General features: G+C 37.8%; 1 protein-coding gene across 1 annotated transcript in view; it reads right to left on the bottom strand.

Moving 5' to 3' along the window:
• TENM4 (teneurin transmembrane protein 4) overlaps positions 1-22,147 on the bottom strand; it is a 1,543,936-nt gene that overhangs the window by 1,199,143 nt on the left and 322,646 nt on the right. Inside the window, exon 3 of the mRNA XM_077174070.1 lies at positions 1,261-1,348. The gene's annotated coding sequence lies outside the window, so the exon portion shown is untranslated. The remainder of the gene's footprint in view (positions 1-1,260; positions 1,349-22,147) is intronic.

The raw sequence follows: 22,147 nt of genomic DNA, 5'->3' as shown, positions 1-22,147 counted from the left end.
GGGGCTTTGGTGAGCACCTGGTGTCCAGCCAAGGCAAGTCCAACTCACACACAGAAACAATTCTTAGGCTGACAATATTTCTGCATGCCCCAGACAGAGACGGAAGGCATCAGTAAGTTTGATACAGGATAAACTATTCCGCTAGATGCAGTACCACATAGCTGTAGCTGTACTGTGGTAGTGTGAGTGATTAGGGTCCCAACAAGGCAATGGACAGGAGAATGAGCACAGTATGCAGTTACACATCTTTCTTTAGCTTATGGGATGTCTTTCATACTGTTTTCCTAAATGGGTTTGATTTCAGCTTTTCCTCCCTCTATAGGCCCCTAACCCTTCTAATAGCAGATTTAAGTGACAGCAAACTTGCCCTGTTTTGTCTTTTAGTGCTATGTCCATAATTTTAAGATTACACCATCTATAGACCTTAGAGATGTGTAGCAATACCATCAGTGAATCGGGCCATGTTTTTAACAGGTAAATGATTTTTTGTCTATTACATTATGGAAGTTAAAATCCCAGTGTAGTCAAATCACATGAAGTGTTTCTTTGAACTTTTTGTATAGTATCTCTGAAGAGTCTTGAAATGCAGAACCAGATCAGAGCATGACAGTTGTAGATTAAATGCATCTCTTTGGATTTACACTCAGTGTTTTTCTTCTGCCCTCTGCAGAAATCAGTTAAGAAGCATTTATCTGACTGTGGAGGATATGAAGGATATTTTTTAGGAGAAATAGTGCAGAAGTTTATTAGTGACTCGAACAGCATTTGAGAGGTAGAAACATAATGCTCAAGAACATAAAAGTAGAGTCTTATTCATGTCAATAAATCTCTAAGTGTCACTCCTACTGCTGATTTTAGAACAAGAGAGGACAATCAATTCATTGGTACCTTTCCAAAAGTTCTGTGCAACAGCAGAAGAGAATTCTGTATAAAATCCTTGAGAGAAGTGAAAGGAGATCTGTTTCTATCTATTTCAATAAGAAATATAAAAGAGAAATTCACCCAAGGTAGATTAGAGATGACAACCCAAAAATTGCTAAAAATCATTTGGTAAAAGTAATAAAACCAGATATTTTTGCTTAATTAAAAAATGTTTTTAAAAAGTTAAAAAAAAGTTTATCTGAAAAATAAAAATTTAAACCAATGAGAGCCTTGATGAATTTTGTATTCTGTGCTACAGAAGTTAGAATAGTTTTGTGACCCCCGTTTAGGTACAGCTATGCATTTCAGCAAGAAAGGTTTGAAAAGAAAAGAGCTTACCTATGTCACCAGTTTCTGATACAGCATCAATCACGTCTTCACTTCAGAATCACCAATAGATTAATGTTGTCTGGAGGACTACAGTGTCCTGTAATGACAAGTTATAAATCATATGAAAAAGGAATCTATCATGTTCAGACAGTAACAGCATAAAATAGCCCAAACTGGAATCCAGAGCACTGTGTACCTCTGCCATCTCTAAATAGATGTCTACAAGGCATATATTGCTTTGGTATGTTGCATCTACATAACTATTAAGTGGAGAGAGAAAACTTACATTTTAATAATGGGTAACATATTAATATCAAGTTTTAAGCTTGACATTAAATTATTATTATTATTATTATTATTATTATTATTACTATTACTATTACTGCTTACAGGATTGAAAGGAAAAGGAATAATTCAAATAACACATTAAAATGTCCTTCATTATCTAAAATATATTTGTCCATGTCATGTCATAATTTTTAGGTGGACTATTCTGAATTCTTATTGTCATTTTGATATAAATAAATTTTCTTCTCCTGCACTGTAATATATGAAGATGATTTCTCACTCTTATATATATGGTTATATACCTAACCATAAATAGGAGGGGACTGGATTAAAAAAAAAAAACCCTAATAATCCAATTTTATTACTTTAAAAGAAAATAGGATGAGCCTGGAAAGAAAAAACAGAATGGAATAGAGCTCTGCAATGGTAAACTGATAAAGAGGACTTGTGTTCTCCTCTCTTTGATTCACATCTGAGACTTCAACATTGGTCATGGACATATTAAGTTTTCCATCAGTGAGTTGATTATTCTCAGCTGAAATTCAGCAGTTCATTCATCTGTGTACTATACATGGATGTGCAAATTCAGTTCTGGACTAAAGAAATTGTCCATGAGAATTTACATATTTCATCAGAGGACTTTATTTTACATTTTCTAAAAGAGAAAAATGGTCATTGAATAAATAATCAGCATTAAAAATGAATCTACTGATACCAAACCAGTAAACATTCTAATTAAACCTCAAATCACTGTAATTAAGATTTGCTGAGAACTTAGCATTCATGACAAATATAAACAAAGCATTCCTTTTTTGTAATTTTTAGAACAGTCATGGGGATAGGGATATGCCTGATATTTTGGTGAATGATCATTGACATTATCAAATTTCCACTGCTTTCAACACATCATTGTCTACCTAGGGCTCTTTAATGTTCTTGGAATAATTCTGAAAATCCAGAATTGTAGAGTCACAGAACACTTTAAGTTGAAGGGGCCCTCTGTAGGCCCTCAAGTCCAATTTCAGAGCAGGTGCCACCTTGAAATTCTTTCTAGCCCAGTTTCTTTTTCAGCACACCACTCCACAGTTTTCATGAATTGTTCATTTTTGTTGTGCACACTATTTCATCACAGAACACACACAAAATTTTACTAATTTGAAGGCATCATAGGATTAAGAGAAATATGAGATCAGGTACTGAAGCACATACCAGAATATTAGAGACAAAATGCAGAATTGTTTCAAGCTTTATAAACAGAATCATCACTATCTTGGGACTGATAAAACACTACCCAAGTTCAATTAAAAATTCCCAAATGAGACCTCTTTTTCAAAATAAAGTATATTTTCCCCATATTTCCACCACATGCTTCATGTCATTTGTTGGCTTGCTGGCTTCTTGTCCATACCTGCCTCTTAGTTTTACTATATAGAGATCCTATGGCTACTATGCTCCTGTATGTCCCCAGGACCTTCGATATAAACTTCCAGTTAGAGAGGATAAACTTGGGCCTTATGTCTTCATGAACAGTTGTATTCCTTATTTTATAGGCTAATAAAGCTGGATATATTTCATGCAAGTTTGGTTTGTCTTTCCTCCATGGTCTCTTACCATTATAGAGTATTGGAATAGTCCCAACTGAGGAAAATTAGTTTTGCAGTGTGTTTTCATAGATTATGAAACAGGCAATTTCTAAATGTGTGTGTTTTTTGTCACCTAACATATTCAGTCAGCATACTATCTGAAAAAAAAAAAATTAAAATGTAGAGTGTCAGCTTCCAGAAGAAATATTGGAACAATTCAATTAGCAGATGTAAAGTGAACTTGGGCCGCACCTGAGAATTTACATGTTGTATTACGTCCCACTGAGTAAAGAGGACATGCACTAAAAAAAAACCTTGAAAAATTGTTTTGTACTATTCTAGAAATTATGACTGCAGTCTATTCTGCAGTGTTCTGACAGTTTGGAAAAAGCTTATTTTCTTTCTTTCCATAATCATTAAAATAACTCTAAGCAAACTGCTGCGCATCATATCACTGACTTTAGTAATTTGCAGGCAGTTACAAGGAGTAAAAACAGTGCCACACACAGAGAAGACTGGTGTTGAATTATGCAAGAGCAAGCCACATATTTCAGCCTGAATGAGAAAAGTAAGAGCCATGTTAGATATTAAGAAAACATATCAGGTTCAGAGGTCTGCAATTAATCTTGTCAGTGCATGAAGCCAGGCTAACATCTTTGCAGGAGCACAACATCTCAGGGCCTTTTTCTCTTCTGTGAATACACAGTCAACCATGGACATGTGGGATTTGAATCCATTAATGGGACTGGACATAGTCAAGTTCTTGAATATTTTACTGCATTCTTAGAAGTATTAAATATTTACAACAGTTCTTCGCAAATGTTGTACAGAGAACAGGCAGATGGAATGAATTTCTGTAAGCTACCCTACAGTATATGCAGATAATACAGATATTCCTAGACAAGAATTACATTCTGCTGTCAGCTGGAGCAGAGAAATTTGGTCTGCGGTTGATCCAAGTGTCTCTGATTGATAGATACAAAAGTCAATACAGTACCCATACATACACTTTCAAAACAACATTGTCCTTTTTTATACAACCGGTGAAATATCATAATTGAATACATTTACTTTTAGAACCTGTTAACACTAAGATACATGTAGTGAAATTGACTGAAAATAAATTAAAATAGATTGGTTTTCTTTATTGACCTTGACAAATGTACAAATGCCATAGATGATGATTATGATGATCCTTATACAAAGAAAAATATATAACCAAGCATTCTGCAAAGGCCACTTCCATTAGAAGAGCTCTCTCTATTGATTGCATAAAGCCTTCCTTGAGAAGTACAACAGTAGGTGTTTTTTGAGAAAATTGATTTTAATGATTAAAGAGACCTCAATTTCCTTTTGATGTTTCACACCAGAAGTATTCTGTAAATATAAGAGCCTAGTATAAGTTCCTTAATGGGAAAAAATAGATGCACTCCCACATTTTTTAAAACTTTACATTCTAGTATAAAATAACACAAATATATCACAAAATATGTATAAAATATCACAAAAATATGTCAAAATTTTATCAGATTGTAACGTTTCTTTTGAGGCTTTCCCTCCCTTCTGTAATCAAACACAGTTTTCATATATTGAAATCATTGTCAGAGTTCTAACTTTCAAAATACATCAGGCTAACCTCTGATGTTGTTCTGGACACAACTGGAAGGTGGACTTGTCGTTGTGTCTTTTTCAATGTCTCAGCACATATAGAGCTGATTATCTCAAGATGTTCTGCTTCCCACATAAAAATATCTACAATACATTTGAGTTTTATTCCATATATGTATCCAATGAAGCAGTGTAAGCATCTAGGCAGACATTAGAGATCTATGTAAAGTAGAAAAGCAGTTTTATGGTTTTTTTAAATAATCACTGATAGGATAGAATCAGTCCACTAAAATTTCATGCGAAGTTAACATTTGTGATTGATTCTGCTAATAATCATCACCTCCGAGCACCTGCTAAGTCATTCATCTGAGGCAAAATCAGTCATTTTACAGAGGTCTCCTATAAGCTCCATCCTTCTGGATTTCCAACCATGTAGAACAGATTTCTATTTAAAATTCTCCTCTGGTTTCCAAAAATCTTTAGTATGAACAAGTTTAAAAACTTATGTTCTCAGGTGCCATTTTCTCCACTCTGATAAAGATAATAAATGGAAAAGTGAAAAGATAAAGTAATTAGCACTCTTCTAAACTTTTAGAGACAGTTATGAAAGTGTGATTTACTGCCTGTTCACAGTATTAGAGTGAGTCTCGGATGCAAGAAGTTGATGTTTCTTGCATGTACAAATCTTGGATTAATTCCATAATTTTTGTAAGCAATTATAAACTTCAGCAGCAATGACACATTTCTACATTAAGATTAGAACAGAACCTTGATTTGATTCTTCTGCTCGTTCCCAAAGATTTCAGTGGGAGGCAGTTTCAGTTGTCTTGACATATAGGTCTGGACAGCCAGTCTTGCTCAGTAAAAGAGAATAAAAGCTAAGGATGTGAGCAAAAGATAATTTTGTTTCATAAATCAAATACTTTCTACTGCATGAACTGGAATCAGTGCATTTTGGACTGGAAAAGGGGAATGGAAAGAAGGAGATAGAACATAAAGAATGGAGGGTGTAGTAAAGATTTTGTTCAGCAAATCCATTCATATTCCAATCACTCCTACCCATAGTAGCACTCTCAAGTTCAAAAAGGAGGGCCTGCATTTATAAGTTATCCAAGTATTAAAGTGATGTCAAAGACCCTGCTTTTGTTTGAGCTCTAAGCTGCCCAAATGTCATATCAAACCCTCTCTAAGCCTTGAAACTACTTTTTTATTTTGCGGAAAAGGAAAAAAATTTAATGGCCTAATTTCTTGCTTCTACAAACATGTTTAATAACTTCTGATTTTTTTAACACAGAAAAATATACTTAATGACCTAAGACAGCAATTTAAACAGTTTTCTACTTTAGCCTGCTCTGTAATGTTTCTTAGTAATTTAGTTGAAGTTGTTTTACTTCATTAATCATTAAATTAATGCATTTTCCTTACAACTTGGAATCTTTCTGACCCAGTTGATGAGGAATCTAGAAGATGCAGCTGCCTTGCAATGGCAATAAACAGAATTTATGAAGTGCAGAGCTGACTAGTTGTTTCCAAGTACAAGCTTTCCAAGTGAGATTGCCTGATCACCTCCAGTGATCAAGGAGCTCAAATAGCAAGGATGAGATGAATCTTGATTTAAGGAACTGCAGTTTTTAACCAGTGCATGAAGCAGATCCTTTGCAGCAGCAAGAGAAAAAGCTGAATACGTTTTAGTGTAACAATCCAAAACAAAAGTGTTAAGCAAAGCAACCTAATTTCTGAGAAAGGAAATGGTTCTTTGCCTTATTTTCACTACAGCACACTTCAGAGAGGTGGTTATGAAAGTCATTACATGTAAAACAAGTTTTCAAACAGAATAATTGTAAAATGGATATAGGCACAATTTAAAACTCTACTGGTTTTGCAGAGTGAATCTGTCACTCTGCTTGTATGCATTTTTTATTGAAGCTGAGTAAGCCATAGAAACAAAATCATACAGCCAGCTCTTTGGATTCCAATATTTTCATCTGTGTTATAAGATTTTGCTAGTAAAAAAGTACCTGGTAAAACAAGGAAATCTCTTCAGATAACAATCTTCACTGTTTTGGCACTTGCTGATATGAATGACTGACTGTTTTAGTCATAGATTAGCTGAGAAAAGAGGATAAAGGAGAACCTAGAGTTAAGAGGATGTGATTCCTTCATCAGCTTCCAAAGTCCTCATGTAAGTATGTTCATTAGGAATATATAAAATTTGGCACCAGACACCTTTGTAACACTTGTATATTCATCAGAGTATTATGTACTGAACCTATCCTTTTTTCTCCCAGAAATAATTCTTTAACTAAAATGATGATAGGAAGAATGACATATAAAAAAAAAAACCTAAATGCAATGTCATGATATTCTCTCCTGACAACTTATCTTCCTATTTCCAACTTTTCATGTAGTAAAAGAGGGTATATCATGAAAAAAAATAATCCCCCTAAGCACCAGAAATACAGATAAAAATATATTAATTTCCTCAACAGTGCTTAATTATCATATTTCCTCCTCTTAACAGACTTAGGAGTTCCCAGGCCACTGTTTCAAGCCTTAAATAAGGGATATAAAGTAGTATTTATGCTTTAATATTATCATAAGCACCCTTTGAAATCACAGCTCCTTTCTGCCAGGCACTGAGCAAACACCCAGTTGGAGAGACTTCCTGACCCAGAAATCATATACTCCATACTGATTGAGAAATAAGAGCAATAATACATAATAGGATGATTATTGCCATATAGTAACTCAGCTGTGGAATGGGAACAAAAAACTTCTGGTTCAGATCATAGGACATATACCCTGCTAAGACTTTCAGGAAAGAACATGCACTAGAAAACAGTCAGCTAGTGCAGCTACGCACCAATATTTCTCATCCAGCCTTCTGTGTCCGACTGGTTTCCTGAGACGCAGGTGCTGTCTTTGTGCTTAATATTCTTGGATTAATTCTTTCATTCAATAAATTAGTTCAAATTAATTATTTTAAAGACTATGTAACCTTTAGAAGTACAGGTTCCTTGATATCTGGATGAGCTAGCCAACACTGCTGTAGATGCAAGTGCGACATCATCCTGGGATTTAAGTACCTCAAAGAGCGTGGAACAGGGCTGACTGCTGGGATCTTACGATTTTTCCTTTCCTTCAAGTGTCTGAATTCCTCATCACTATTTTATGCAAAGCACCTCCTTGGTAGTATTTGATGTAATTATGCAGTCAAGGATCACATTTGTACCACAGCTGGTATTAAACCTTTTAAAGGTTATATTTATTTAAAGAATATCTGGAATACATCCTAGTCTATACATCTGCCCAACTAATTTAGATTTCTGCACGTAAGGGTTTGCCTGGATGATACAGGGATGATTAAACACCTTAATACAAATAACACAACACTTTCACTTCCTGTTGAATCACCATGGGCTGTACTTTAAAGAAAATCAGGCAGATGGCTGGATGGCCAACAAAGATGGGACAAAACACTCCTACTAGCTACTTGCATTTTACCATGCTCTAGAGTTTATCCATCTGTAGAACAAACTACCTGCCAGTTTGAGTAATATGACTGGGTAGGCATTGTTAAGTACTCAGTAATAACAAAAGTACTGCTGAAAAAAGAGCTGTATACAAGGTATGCACACTGATGGCTTTTGCAGACAAAAAATGCAAATTAAGGCTCATAAGAATGCAATCTTACCCTGCCAAAATATTTATTCATGGCAGGCATTATCTGCACAATTCAGAAACACATACACCACTCCATATCACAAACTGCTGACAAGATGTAGAAAAGGCAATAACACTCTAATGTCTATGCACTTTATTCGTTACTCTGCTGAGGTAGAAGTACATGCATACATTTTCAAAACTAGTTAGAGAGCTGATTGTCAGCAATTCATTCCCTAGCATTTCTGCTGCAGATTCTTCATTCACTTAGCCCCAGAGCCATCAGCATTTGTAGGCAAATGTGGAAAAAAATCCTTGCAGCAAGCAATCGAAGCAGACGTCACATAGTTATGTGTCCACTGGAGGGCTGATATCTGACTGGAAAGATCAGTTGGCCTGAAATTTTAAATGGCCTTGTGACATTAGGTCATTGTCCCTTTTCTATTACAAATTAGATGTCTATACAAGGCTTTAAAAATCCTCCTAATTTCTTTTTTTGAGATAATATGTTTGAATGCACTTTAAAACTTGAAGCACATGAACTGTTTCTGTTTGCATTATTAAATTCTGTATCTTATCCATAAAAGAAGAAGTACTTTTATTTCACATCATTTTTCACAATCTTTTGGCATTACCAGCGATGTTACTGGATATTACTTGCTATGCAATACCTCAGTGATTTGTAACCAAGGGATATTTTGGAATAGGTATTGTATAGTGACGTAATTAACTTCCTTTCAAGGGAAAGCAAGGCCCGTAGGCCTGAGCAGGAAAAGCACTGATGCCTTTTTCTGAGATCATCACTGCTTTCAATGTCCTCTTGGGGTGCTATGTCCCATACCATGGCCTAAGATCCTTGTGCTTGAGTACACAAATGTCAAACATTCTTTTAAATAGGCATTTTCAGTGCACTCACAGTGCATGCAAATATAAATAGACTGACACTCAGTGATAAACTCATGGCACTTCTATTTCCTTTCAGATCACATTGATACTAAGGAGAACACCTCCCATCTTCACCTACTCTTTCACAGAATCAGAGAATCACAGAATGGGTAAGGTTGGAAAGAACTACAGTGGTCCAACCTCCCTGTGCAAGCAGGGTCAGGCTCAAGAATATTGCACAGGATTGTGTCTTGATAGTTCCTAAGTTATAGGCAGTGAGGGAGACTACACAGCCTCTCAGGGCAATCTGTTCCAGTTTTCCATCACCTGAATAGTAAAGTTCTTCCTCATGTTCAGGTGGACACTCCCATGCATCAGTTTCTGCCTATTTACTCTTGTTCTAGTGCTTGGCACCACCAAGAAAAGCCTGGCTTCATCCTCCTGACACCCTGCCTTCAGTCTCTTCTCAATGCTGAACAAACCCAACTCTGTCAGCCTTTCCTCGTAAGAGAGGTGCTCCAGTCCCCTAATCATCTTTGTCACTTTCTGTTGGACCTGCTCCAGGAGCTCCACAGCTCTCTTGTACCGAGGAGCCCAGAACTGGATACAGCGTTTCAGATGTGGCATCACCAGAGCTGAGTAGGATCACCACCCTTGGCATGCTGAAAATGCACCCCAGGATACCATTGACCTTCTTGGCCACAAGGACACACTGCTGGCTCATGGGCAGCTTGTTGTGCACCAGGGCCCCCAGATCCTTCTCTACACAGCTCCTTTCCAGCACATCATCCCCAGCCTGTATTGCTGTGTGGGTTTATTTTTCCCCAGGTGCAGGACCCTGCATTTGCCTTGGTTGAATTTCAGAAGGTTCCTCTCTGCCCATCTCTCCAACCCACTGAGAAGATTCTGAAGGGCTGCACAGCCCTCTGGGGTATATTGGCCACTCCTTTGTGCCAACGGCAAATTTCCAGAGGAGACATTCTTTCCTTAGAGTAAGAATGCAGACAGAAGAATGCCTATGAGAGTTGTATGGGTAAAAGTTGAATTCTTCCATAGCAGTTTGCATAGCAGATGTTGAGGTTTCTCTAGCAACACCAAATCAAACACAGTGCATAGAGGTTCATTTCTATCTGCATTCTCATATCTTTGCTAGATACAGATGCCCTGTACAAAGAATGAACACTGTTCAGCTGCCAAAAGCAGGCACAACATGTTCAATGGAATCTTGAGAAGTATAAGAATAAATAAAAAATCCTTGTCTGTGCATACAGAAACCTCATTATATTTTTTATTATTAACCCCACCCACTCTTACAAAGAGAACTCTTAGCTTTAAATCTCTGCCAGTGGTTTTGTTTCTAAACCTTATTATATATTTTTTATTACTAGACTCAAAGTCCTCAGTTAGGATGCTATGTTTTAAAACTGTGCTGATGATTTTCCTCAGCTGACTGAATTCAGCAGTAGAGAGGTAAAGCCTTGATTGCATTGCTGTGTTTATTGCAGGGTAGAGGGTTCTGAGGCACAGAAAGGGTACAGCCTATTTCTTTTCCAGCCAGTATTGTACCCTTCCTGCCAAACTGTGAGAGCAGGATTTTAGAGCTGCTAGATCTCCCCAGTCAGAGGGAAGGCTCTCTGCATTTTCATTTTGTACATTTCTGTTAGCAGATGCTTGGCTTACTACATTTTATGCTGTGCAGATCAAACCATGAAAAATAGGTCCTGAATAGAATTACAAGTTCTGCAGCTCCTCTGGAGGGCTCTTTAGTTTCCAGTAATTTCCATATTTGCTAACTCTACCTCATAGTAACATATTCCTCCAAATATAAACAGGATTACCCAATACTGATCTGTTGCTTGCAAAACTCTAGCTCAGGTCAGACTGGAATAGCAGAGTTCTTATTCACCAAAATGGGGCATCTTAAAATGCAATTGCAATAACACTAGTTTGTCAAAGTATTATTATACTTGCATTAGAGACAGAGCAGGAGCCTGAAAAAATAGGATAAAAAACTGGACAGCACAGGAACACAGGGTCAAGGGTTGAAAATTTTTATGCTTAAAATTTTATGCATTTGAGACGCTGGGACAAAACATCTGGTTTTGCAACTTAAAGAAATTAATATTTAAGTGAGGTTCTCCAGTATATCTCATACATAATGAACATAAAAGCACCTCAATGAGCATCTCATTTTTACTTTAGTATCTTTCTTGTTGAAAACTATGGAATTTAATTTGCATTGGGAATGGGTGTCATTTGCTTGGGCTGGTGCTGGACCTTATGGATTCTAGGATGGTTCTTATATGTAGTCTGAAATCATGTTTTTATACATTTACAGTATTTACCTCACTGTCTGAAAGAAATTAACAAAATCTGCTTGTGCTCTGACATTTGTTTAACTCTAGGAATGCGTGGGTGAAAGCAGGGAATACAAAGAGTTGATTTGCATCAAGAGAAAACTGTTGGGAGTGAAGGATGAGAACTAAGCCTGTACTCACAGAACATGATATGCCTATCTGTACAGAGTCTGGGGCAGATTAGTCTTGTCATGTGCTATCTGTGCCCAAATAGAATTTCCCACAAGGAAAATTCCACCTATGTCCCCTGTGGGAGATTCCAAAATAAGCTATTCCACAAGTGAAGTTTAGGAATCTGCAGAAGAAGGAATTATTGTAATTTACAAGCTTCTTTCTAAAACCATTTAAAGGAGTGTTATTTGAGATATGAATTTGGGGAAAAAATGGCAAACAGCAACAACAACAACAACAAAAGTCAATCCTCTTTTCCCCAGTTAAAGGTTATAGATTAAAAAAATTAAAATTTAAAATGGTAATTGATAATATTTATGACAAATGAAGAGATTAAGAAAGATTTCTGAGACTTGAGCCATCTGTTTTCTTTCACCTTAAAGTTGAGAAAATACACTAGGAAACAACCATTTAGTACTCAATACACTTTTATGAACAGATAACATCATAGGCAAAAAGAGAAAGCACAGTAGAAAAGAAGTTTTGAGACAAAAGGAAGTTTAGCAGAAGGAGCAGTGTGACCATGTTCACAGGGGATGAGGGAAGAGACGAGAATGTTGACTCCATGTTCAGAAGCCTTGATTTATTATTTTATGATATATATATATATATATATATATATATATATATATATATATTACATTATAACTAAACTAAAAAGAAATAGGAAAGGAAAAGGTTTCCTCAGCAGGCTAGCTAAGAATAGAAAAGAAAAGAATGATAACAAAGGCAGCTCTCTCAGACTCTGTCTGAGATGGCTTGGTCCTTGATGGGCCATTAATTATACACATCCAAGATGGGCCAATCACAGGTGGACCTGCTGCATTCCACAGCAGCAGATAACCATTCTTTACATTCTGTCTCTGAGGCCTCTTATCTTCTCAGAAGGAAAAATCCTAAAGAAAGGATTTTTAGTGAAAAGATGTCTGCGACAGAGCAGTAGTCTCTCTTCTCCACCAGTACAGGAGGACCCTCTGTGCAATGAACTGGAGAAAACAAGGTAGCAACTAATAAGTAGCAGCCGTTTAGTTTAATTTGGGACAATAGGAAGACTACCATGAATGTCTCTGCAGCTTTTGCTTGAGGTGTTTTAAAGCAGACAGTGTCACACAATGGGAAGCATGGAGAGACATAACTGAACCAGGTAGGAAGAGATGCAGGATTTGCTCATATGTCTAAAGACACTCTGGGGGCCAACACCAAGAATAACATCCAATTTGTATTACAGAAAAGCCAATCACAGCTGAAATAAGAAAAGTCTGTCTTGTGAAGTCACAATGGCTATGGGGATCTGCATGTACACACTTGGGGGCCTTGGTGGGTAAATCTTTATACAAAACCAAACCAAGCAAGAGCAAACAAAAACAAACAAGCAAAAAAAAATCCAAACCAAAACAAAAAAAAAGCAAAACCTACACCAAAAACCCCCTGTTGCTGTAGAGTCAGGAATGGGAACAAAAGATTCCAGTCTTCAGAGGGTGAAAAGAAGGCGTTTAATGGAGAATCGCACATTTCTTATAACCCAACTTGCTAAGATAAGATTTGATTGGTCTTAGAGTAAAAACCTCTCACACTATTGGTGAACTAAGAATAGCACACTCTGGAAGATCATATCTATAAGCAACATGTGCAGAAAGAGAGATAATAATTGCTTTAATTCTTTTCTCTAAGTTTCCCAGGCTTGGCCTGGGAGAAATTATCTCTGTTCTTTCTTCAACCTAACTGAGAATATCCACAATCCCCAACAACCAGCCTTAAAAAAAACCCAACCAAAGGGGGAAAAAAGGAAAAAAAAAAAGAGAGAGAAAAAATAAGGGAGTAGTGGGAGAGACTTTGTACTCATCTAACAAAATTCATCAGGTTGTTCATATAGTTTCTGAAGTTTTAGTCTGAGATGAATACCAGTCTTCCAAAGAATTTCTAGGGATGTTCTGAGCCAGGATCATTTGGAAATCTCCAGCAAAAGCTACAGAGTCCCACTGTCACCCAGTAATGACACCGCAGGAGCTGGCCCTGGACACAGTCCATCCAATAAGTACTCCTGGATCCTCACTCTCCCTGGATACCTCATCCCTAGAAAGACACACACACTATCCCCAGAGAGATATACACAGCACAGTTTGGTAAGTAAAGGTGAAAAGGATATGTTTTGTACATATACTAAAAAGTGGAAAGAGATTTTAAGATATAAACATCAGCTAAGGGGGAACTGAGGGGGAAAGGTAGATAATATTAATATGAGCATCTAAATTAGTTTCAAACTCAGAGAGCTGCTATTAAGATTCTTCAAGAAACTAAAGTATTTAAGATAATGAAAAACATATTGCAAATGTTCTTAGTTTCATTTGTTTACTGCTTTCACAAACTACTTCAAGGAACTCATTAATGGAAACTAATTGGAACAGGTTCTGTGTTCATGTCCAGTTTCTTTTATAATTGCTGAAGTCACTGATTTGCCATGAAAGAGCTCCTATTTAATCTGACTGATTAGAAAGGGAACTTTCTCTTGCTGCACTCATTCAAGTGGAAATGAATTGTTCACTGTCATGCACCAGGCTGTTCCCTTCATTTTATAAACCAAAGGATTAGGCAAATTTAGTCAAGGAGTCTTGAGGACTCTTCCCTCCCTCTATTCCATTCCTATCATGAGGTGAAACACTGCACTGATTAGGAGACCTCTTTTTAATTTTTTGATTACATGAATTAATTGGACTTGCAGACTGGACTGAATTAATCTTCAGTAAATTATTTTCACGTAACTATGTTGTTTATTTGAAAGTAACATTAAAATTCCTTTGTCCTAAAGAAATGCTCAGCACAGAATGCAAAAAAGTATTTCATTCATTCCATCTTTCAGGATGAAGATGTGTGGGCCTGGAAAGTTTTGGGAGGGAGAGGAAGGAAGGAAGGAAGGAAGGAAGGAAGGAAGGAAGGAAGGAAGGAAGGAAGGAAGGAAGGAAGGAAGGAAGGAAGGAAGGAAGGAAGGAAGGAAGGAAGGAAGGAAGGAAGGAAGGAAGGAAGGAAGGAAGGAAGGAAGGAAGGAAGGAAGGAAGGAAGGAAGGAAGGAAGGAAGGAAGGAAGGAAGGAAGGATTTTTTTCCCACTAAAGACCAAAGGAAAAAGAGTCAGTGTAAAAGCAAATCTGTAACAACTTCAATCAACTTTATGTGTCACAAACAGAAATAGCTTTTTATTTTTTCGCTTGTTTCCTTTTCCATACTAAAGACCTCCAAAAGGTGTTCATGCTGATAAATTAATATTTCTCAAATATCAAATATCAAAAAATATCAAATATCAAAAAAAAAATTGTTTTTCTAGAAAACAGACATATTCTAAGTTTTCTAGAACAGAAAATTTCCCCATCCCAAAAAAAGCCATGACTTTTGTTCCTAAAAATTACAGTAGTTGCAGGTCCAAGAAGTGTGGAAGCTTCCACTAACAGATAGGAGTACATGCAAAACAAGCACAATACACTTTTCAGAGATGAGTTGCCTGTTGCAGAGATGGGGCACCTACCACTTAACATGGCAAGTATGAATCAAAAAGCTGTTAATGTTTTTTTTGGCAGAATTCCCTAGCCTCAGAGCTCAGAGTGATTTGATAAATCATCACTCTGGAGTAAACGGAGTCTTTAACACTAAGATGAGGCCTTATCATAGTGTTAAAGGCCTCATCTAAGTGTTAAAGACTCTGTTTACTCCCGAGTGTCAAATTTATTTAGAATATCACCTCCCCTCTTTCAAGCAGCTTATCAGTATCCTAACATGGACTTCTGGAGACAAGAAATCTGCAGTATTATATCTGACTCATTTCTGACCAGGACTAAAATTTAAACTTTTCCGAAACTTTGTTCCCTTGTGAAGCCATTTCAGGTGTGACCATGCTCCTCCTTGCAAAGTTTATTGTGCAAAGACATCTTCCATGACTTTATCCAATCACAGTTTATTTGTAAGGTTAGGTTATAAAGAGTGTACAGTATATTTGCCCCAAAACATGGCTTTTTAGCTGTACTGGGTTTGCATGGCCAAGCTTTGTTAATGAGGTGGCTACAGGGGTGGTTTCTGTAAAAAGCTGTCAGAAGCTTCCTCCATGTCTAGCAGTGCCATTGCCTGGCAGCTCCAAAGACAGATGTATTGCTGTTCAAGTCTGGGCCAATCAGAAACAGTGGTAACATATATAAGAAGAAGAAGGAAAAAAAATGTTATTCCACAGTTGCAATTGTGGCCAGAGAAGAGCAGGGTGAGAACATGCGAGAGGAGCAACTCTGCAGACACCAAGATCAGTGGAGAAGGAAGGTGAGGAGGCACTCCAGGTGATGGAGCTGGGATTCCTCTGCAGCCCATTGTGAAGATTATGGTAAGGCAGATGTGTCCCTGTCACGCATGGAGGACGACAGAGATGCAGATATTCACCTGCAGCCTGCAGAGGAGACCCACACCAGAGCAGGGGAATGCCCAGAGAAGGCTGTGATCCTATAGGAGATCCATGAACAGAGGGGCCCACACTGGAGCAGCCTGTCCTTGAAGGACTGCACCCTATGGAAGAGTGACCCATGCTGCAGCAGTTTGTGGGGGACTGCTGCCTTGTGATGGACTCAGGTTGGAGAAGTTTATGGAGAACTGCCTCCTGTGGAAGGGAGCCCACAGGGAACCAGGGGAGGGACTCCTCTACCTAGGCAGTGTGACAAACAACAGGTGTTGAACGCACCCCCATTCCCTGCCTCCCTGCACTGCTGGGCAGGAGGTAGAGCTGAGAAGGAGGGAGGGATGGGAGGAAAGCATTTCCAAAGTTTTACTTTACTTCTCATCATCCTGCTCTGATTTTGTTAACAATAAATTCAATTAGTATCTCTAATTCAAGCCTGTTCTGCCCTTGATGGTGTTTGGTGAGTGAGTCTCCCAAACCTTATTTCAACTCATGGACCCTTCCCTATATTTTCCTTCCTGTGTCCAGCTGCAGATGGGAGGGAGAGAGAGCCTTTGGTGGGTGCCTAGCATCCAGCCAGTGTTAAACCCCTACAGTCTTTTTGTTACTTTGGTCAGGAATCCAGCCTGGATCAACTGCTTGGAAGGTAGCTGTGCTCACCACTTTAACATCAAAGCAGAAGGAGGGAACCTTTAAAGCTTTTAAAGCCACAGAAAGAAACCATGTCCCAATGCAATCCAAACCAAACTTTGCAATATTAGAAGACAGCTGTGATATTGTATAACTTAAAGTGCACTGGTGCTATCTAATTCCTTGGTTGCATGAGGAACTTCGAAAAGGGCCCTTCCTGCTCACCCTTGAGGGTAATAAAGCTGAGTGGGTTTTTGGTAATAAGCCAGTGGGCTATGGTTTGTGTTGCACTGAATCTCTCTTGCACATTTTATCTGTTCTAAGGGCAAAATTGACTCTTAGACCTTCTGTAATTCCACCAAAATCAATTGGATTGCCTGATGAACAATTCAGAGCTGAATTTAAGCCTCTGAGACACAAGTGATCCCTAACTAATTAACCTACAAACATTATTGTGCATTGACAGTTTGCCAAGGTACAGTCTGTACTGAGGACCCAAATCCATCAACATTTATGAAGTTTTCTCTTCCTTGGTTAAAATGGTATTCTCAGGTACAAGCTTTCTCCTAAAATCAGTGCTGAAGTGAACCAGCATACACCACTGAAATGCAAAACCTTTGTGCTAGGAAACATCTGATGGCAGAATGTCAACTACCAAAGCAGTTAATAAATGAAAGAATTGCAGCTTCATTCTCTTTGGTACAGTTAATAATATTCAATAATGGCAAATCTGAGCTGCTATTCCAAAAACAACACTTACCAGGAGAGGTTTTGTGTTTACAATACTGTAGTGCCCTGCAGCTTAAAAAGCTTTGACTCTCCTAAATATTTGTTATAATTTCTAAAGGGACTGTCGTGGTTTAACCCCAGCCAGCAACCAAGACCCATGCAGCTTCTCACTCACTCGCCCACCAGTGGAAGAGTGGAAGCAATCAGAAGGGTAAATGCAAGAAAACTCATGTGTTGAAGTAATGACAGTTTAATAGGGAAAATACAAGCTGTACACACAAGCAAAGCAAAACAAGGAATTAATTCACTCCTTCTCCTGGCTAGGCAGGTGCTCAGCCATCTCCAGGAGAGCAGAGCCCCATCCCATGTGACTATTACTTGGGAAAACAGATGCCATCACTCCAAACCCACTTCCTCCTTTCCTCCACTTTATATACTGAGCATGATGCCAGATGATCTGGAATATCCCTTTGTTCTGTTTGGGTCATGTGTCCTGGCTGTACCTCCCCCCAGCTGCCTTGCCAGTGTGGCAGTAAGGAAAGCAGAAATGGCCTTGGCTCTGTATAAGCCCTGCCCTGGAATAACAAAAAGATCTCTATATTATCAACCCTGTGCTCAGCACAAATCCAAGACACAGCCTCATTACCAGCCACTATGAAGAAAGTTAACTCTACCCCAGCCTAAACCAGCACCCTGCCTTATCTCTCACATGCACCATATCTAGCAGTAAGGCAGTGAAGAGTATTATACATTCCCAGACACATCTGTTAACACTGACCACCTTATTCAGAAGACCAGTGAAACCTCATCAGAAACCTCAACGATTTGAGGTAGGATCACTGACAGCATCAGTCAAAGGCAACGCTGCTGCAGCAAGGATATTCATAGGCAAAACCTCATTTGGAAAACCTTTTGTCATCCATATAAACTGAAAAAAAATGTATAAGTGTTTAAAAAGTAGAGGACAAAGGGAAACATCACTTTCAAAATGATGAAAGTAGACACATAGTATGGCACATAGCATGAGGCAAAAGGCACTTCCTCAGTAAAAGTCTTTCCAGTAATTGTTCTTTCCAAATGGTGCGAAAATAAAAGCCGTGAAACACTAGGTTTCTTGCAATATTGATAATTTTTCTTTACATGAAGACCTCACTCCTTTTAAATTTCTACATATTCATTCTCCAACAAAAAAAATTCGATTTCCAACTACTACTCACTCTGACCAATATCCATTTTTACTTCTCTCCATTTTGACTCTGCTTGTCAGAACAGAACTATTATATTTTAATTTAATGAGATGAGGTTGCCACTTGCAGTTGTTAAATATTCTGCAAGGGCTCAGTATGAACTCATGACCTGTGTTTCGGGTATATTTATTTTCTCAAGTTGTCTTTCGGTATGGACAATGCAAAACAATTTCTCTCTATTCAGAAACTTTGATCAAAATTCAAAACTTGTAAACATTTGAGAAATTGAATAAGTGACCATTATTTTTCATTAGCTTCATTTTTTATTTTCCTCATAAATGACAATTTATTGAAAGTTGTCTCACTTCTCAGTGGTGATTTTTGCAAACAAGCAAAAAAAGCCATTCTGATTTAAACTTTATCTTGATAAGTACCCTGTGTCATACATCATGTCAAGTCAGTCTAAAAATCTATCTTTTTTTTTTTTTAAGGAAAGATATGGACAATGAGAATAGAGGAAATACAAATGGTTTTTCCAGTTCAGTCATAATGATTCATAATGATGCAGAGCTTGTCCAGCTGTATTTTGCTCGTTATTTACAATACAAAGACTGCGCCAGAGCATAGACAGACAACAAAGGAGTGGTTTTTTGGTTTTGGTTTTTTAATATGATTTTTAAAACTGGTAACTGCTTTGGTAAGGGCTGAAGCTTGACAGTTTTAGAGCTCAGTTTGCACTACAAAACTAGTTTGAATTTTGATACTCAAAATAGTAGATTAAAATTATTTCATCTTTTCTTATCATTGCACTGATAAACAATATTTTTTATCATTTATCTGCACCTGTCTTACATGCCTAACCTAGAAGTTATCTGCCTATGTAATATTTTATTAGTGTGTCCAGATTTTCTGATGTAACAGTCCCCTAATGCCAAATATAGAGCCATTTTTAACATTTATACAAATTCCACTGTGAATTAACATATTTTGCCCCCAGATTTAAAAAGGGGAACAAAGAAAAAAAAAATAAAACAAACAATTACAATCAGGGTAAGACTGGTAATACAGATGTACAAGAGCATTAAATTCAAATAAAATATTTACTGAGGATAAGCAATGTTTTTGGTACACTACGCAATTTACATTTCAAGTAGGATCAACTAATCTTCCACACATTCTGGTTTACAATAACGAAATGCACACACACCCCAATGGAAGGGAACAGAGTCTTCATTAGGAAACTATTTAAAAATAAATGTGTGAATATAAATGATCTATTTGTATCCAAGCTCCAGTAGACTGAAAATGAAAGCCAAAAAAGCAAGATGGTGTTGAGCAAAATTGCTTTCAAGAGCCAATTTATGTTGGGTTGTGGTACCAGAGTTATCCCCAGCTTATGAGTCCTGCATAACAGCAACAACAGTATCAGCCTAACAGCAATGAAGATTTCTGCTTACTTAAATGGCTACTTACTTAATTTTCTAACAGTACTGCTGATACCAATTAAACACAAGTGCACATTAGCTACTATATAGATGCTATTAGTTCTTCTTTTCCAGTTGGTAGCTCAAGACAAATAGCCAGGCTGCTCTTGTAAAGATTACTATGTGAGTGTGTGATTTTTGGGCTTCCTGACAATTTGGAGCAAGTGAGAATAAAATTATTTCAGTTGGTGTAAACATTTGGTAAACTGATATATATATTTTACCACATACTGAATTTAGAAGTAAAGAATTTCACAAAGACCAATATATTTTTGTATGAGCACAGCTGCTTTTTGATCTGAGAAATGTCTTCAATTTAGGGAAAAACCCCCAAAAACATCAAAAAACCTGTGACAAAAATTGACATTTTTAAACTAAAGCTTTCATTTCAAGTACAGAAATAAAGATGCCTTCTTCTATCCAGTTTTTTTCCATTTCCCTTGACTTTGCACTAATAAAAATACAGAATAACTGAATGTTTTGGGTTTTAAGGGACCTTTAAAGAATTTCTAGTCAAATCTGTCTTGCCATGGACAGAGATATCTTCCTAAAAGGAAGGACAAGTACAACTTGTACTATTATAAAATGAACAGAAGATTTAAAATATTTACAATCACCAAGCCTAATATGTCAATGAAATTTTGCAGTACAGTGTGTCTCCAGCTCTAGCCACAAAAACATACACATATTTATACATGTACATATGCATATATTCTGCATCTATTTATACATATATATTTAACAGATATATTTATACTGCAAGTTTCTCTTATAAATTTAATACAATCTGGGTTTCTACATTGGAAAAAATGCTACTTTTAGTTTCTATTCTTTTATTTGAAGGAAGAAGGTATTAAAACCTGGGGTTCACTGGTGCACGTACAGAGCAAGGGTCCAGGACCCAACAGTTCAGAACATTTTATTTGACAAATTAATTATTCCTTCTCCAAGCACAAATACAGGCAGGGTGGAGATAGACTGAGTGCAGCCCTGAGGAGAAGGACTTAGGGATCTTGGCTGATGAGAATCCAAACCTAATCTATCAACCTGCATTAGCAACCACAAGCCCTGGGCTGCATCAAAAGCAGTGTGGCCAGTGGAGGACATGCCCCTGTACTCTTGTCTCACAAGACTCTACCTGGAGTATTGTGCTCAGGTCTGGGGCCCCCAGTGCAACAAATATGTGGACACAAATATGTGGAGGCCATGTGGATGCTCAGAGGGCTGGACCACTTCTGCTATGGAGACAGGCTGAGACAATCAAGGCTGTTCCACCCGGAGAAGAGAAAGCTTCAGAGACCTTATAGCACCCTCCAGTACCTAAAGTGGCTACAGGAGATCTGGAGAGGAACTACGGCAAGGGCATGGAGTGATGGGATAAGAACTAATGACTTTAAGTGAAAGAGAGTAGGCTTCAATTAGATATTAAGAAAACATTTTTTACTATGACAGGGGTGAGGCACTGGCACATATTGCCCAGAGAAGTTACTGTCCCATACATGGAAGTGTTTAAGGCTGGTTGGATGGGGCTTTGAGTGATCTGGTCTATTGGGAGGTGTCTGCCCGTAACAGGGAGGTTAGAACTAGATGATCTTTAAGGGCTGTTCCAGCCCAAACGAGTCCATGCTCCTGTGATTCCATTATTTAGTGGTTCTATGATTCTACTCAATGGGATTGCCCCAGCCAGTGGGGGCCAGAGGCCCAGTCAAAGAAGGCTCACTGTACTCCCCTGGAGGGCCAACCTCTGAACCACTGCCTGTATTTAGGGTGAGCTCCCAGAGGCCTTTGAGACCCTATGTTGATTCTTTATAACCCATTGGCTCTTCCCCTTTGCTCTGCCCCTGCACCCTTGCCCCATTGGTTTCCAAATTTTGTCCTGCCCCTCAC

The sequence above is a fragment of the Agelaius phoeniceus genome, chromosome 2, assembly GCF_051311805.1.
Source record: "Agelaius phoeniceus isolate bAgePho1 chromosome 2, bAgePho1.hap1, whole genome shotgun sequence".
In the NCBI taxonomy this organism is placed as follows: domain Eukaryota; kingdom Metazoa; phylum Chordata; class Aves; order Passeriformes; family Icteridae; genus Agelaius; species Agelaius phoeniceus.
This window is presented reverse-complemented; position numbering and strand designations above follow the sequence as displayed.